The following is a 2,505-nucleotide window of genomic DNA, read 5'->3' as shown; positions in this document are numbered from 1 at the left end:
TGAAAAATTTTCAAATTGATTTTTCTAGAAAACGGTGTATTATGCAGACTAATCGCTAGAATATTTTTTAGTACTAGAATACCTCTTCTTCTTCTGCTTCTGGTCCCTATCTGTTTCGGATGTTGGAAATCATATTGGCAATCATAACCTGACTCGCTGCGGCTCGAAACAGTTCCGTTGAGGTTTTCTTAGACCATGTTCTCAAATTCCGCAGCCATGATATTGTCCTTCTACCGGGTCCACGCTTACCTTTGACTTTACCTTGCAATATGGACTGCAGCAGGGAGTAACGGTGCTGATTTCTCATAACGTGCAGTTTTATGCGTTTGATGATAAACACAATCTCCGATTCCTCCTTAATTCTTCGTAAAACTTCCTAGTTTGTGATCATTGCTGTCCATGATATTCTCAGAATTATTATATAAAGCCACATCTCAAATGCTTCAAGTTTTTAATAGTGGTGTCGGTAAGGGTCCATTCCTCCGCTGCGTACAGTAACACAAAGAAAACATAACATGACAAATGTCTCATTTTTGTATATAGGGATATGATGTGACTTTTGAAGATGGCGTTCATTTTGTTAAATACTGTTCTTGATTTTCCTATGCGACACTTTATTTCCTGTACATTGCTCCACTGCTCATTTATAATAGTTCCCAGGTAGCAATATTCTTTTACGCGCTCTATCTGCGTTAACGCAGATATAATACCTCAGAGTTTAATAATCTAGTGTCAAAAATACTTAAAGTTATGGAATAAAATAACCCTTGCCCTACCCAAAATGGACGCCTATGGCCGGCGCTAGAAATTAGAAATTGATGAAATCGATTTATCTCTGGAAGATAAATAGGAGTACCAGTTTTCGTTTTTCTAAATAGATGCGTTCAAGAGCTATTTAAAAAAACTATTTACAATATGCCATATTTAAAGACTTTTAGCTCCCTTAGAAAGCATTTTCGGACTAGATGAATTGGGTTAAATTATCTTCAAATTATTTAAGGAATCTCCGGTCTTCGTTTGTCGGGAGAGTTTCATATCCAACGGAAAGGGGTGAAAGGCGGATTTTCGGCACTTCAAAACTCAAACATTTCGGCTAAGGAACTAAACCCTGACAGAAAATTCTTGTCCTCCAGCTTGGGTGTTAAAACTAGTCAACAGCAGATGAAACAAAATCCAAAGGTGGATGAACCAAACAGGGAAAACTATTTTCCAGGCTCGTGGAAGACAATAAATAATTGGTGTAGAGGAAGAAAATGTTCAAATATCTCCACTGGTCCTCCAGGTTGGGAATTTGAAGTTGGGAGGATGGACCTGCACTTCTGACTACCTCGAAATACAGACAGATCAACAAAAACTGATTTACTAAACACGCTATTGTATGCTTTCTTCAAGTCGATAAATAATACCATACAGGGTCCAGAAAAAAGATGAAGATTTTTGAAATGGCTAATACTCGTCACCTCTTGTTTGGGCAATAGTGGTGGGGAGAGTGTAGTTCGACACGCGCGTTCTAGCATTTTTTGCCTACTAACATTATTGACCATTTTGCAAGAGATACAGTCTGGAGATTGCGCACATGCGATGGAAGCAAGGGTGATGAAACTCACTTTGATCGTAATGAAATGGTTAACCAGCAGAATGGTCGATATTGGAATAATGAAAATTTGCGACAGTTATACCAAACACCGTTGCACATCCCTAAGGTGACGATTTGGTGCGCTGTATCGGAAACTTGCATCATCGGCACTTACTTCTTCAAAGACGGTAATGGCAATGCTGTTACGTGAACTTGGAGCGCTATATAGAGATGTTCACCAACTTCTTTTCACCTGAATTACGACGACGAGTTCCATTCCGACATGTGTGGTTCCAATTAGGCAATCCAAACAACGTGATTTTTTTGACATTTTTAATGACAGGACGTATGGCAGACAATCAGCGTTGCCAGAATTGTTACAATTGTACCAATTTGATACAATTAACAACCAAACTTTTAATACTAAAGTCTCCTAAAATAAAAACCTAAAATTTTGTGATATAACAAATTTGCTTCAAATAACATTATACGACGTTTTTTAAAAGTTTTTTTACAAAATGTGTTGGTTTAGTTCATTTTGTGTCACTATTCCAGTCATTCTGGTGCATTTACAAAAATTTCTCTGGTAACACTGCACACAATCGATTTTTATTGGATATTTTATTTAAAATCAAAATTTAATATTTAACCCATTAGTTCCTAGCGTTACAAATATGTAACAGCAAAGTGGTGCCATCTAAATAGATCCTCTATCGCATACTCCGCAAATTTTCAGTTAAAAATAGGTTAGTTCGTGTCAGAAGGTGATATTGTTTACATTGTTTTAAATGCGCGATTTTTTTAGAACTTTGTTTTGAATCTGTGTGTTGGTAAAGTATAACAAAGAAATAAATCTTCAAATAATGGACTTCGTTGATAAAGAATAAGTATATATATTATCTTATGTTGTGTAATAAGGTTAATATTAG

The sequence above is a fragment of the Diabrotica virgifera genome, chromosome 8, assembly GCF_917563875.1.
Source record: "Diabrotica virgifera virgifera chromosome 8, PGI_DIABVI_V3a".
NCBI lineage: Eukaryota > Metazoa > Arthropoda > Insecta > Coleoptera > Chrysomelidae > Diabrotica > Diabrotica virgifera.
This window is presented reverse-complemented; position numbering follows the sequence as displayed.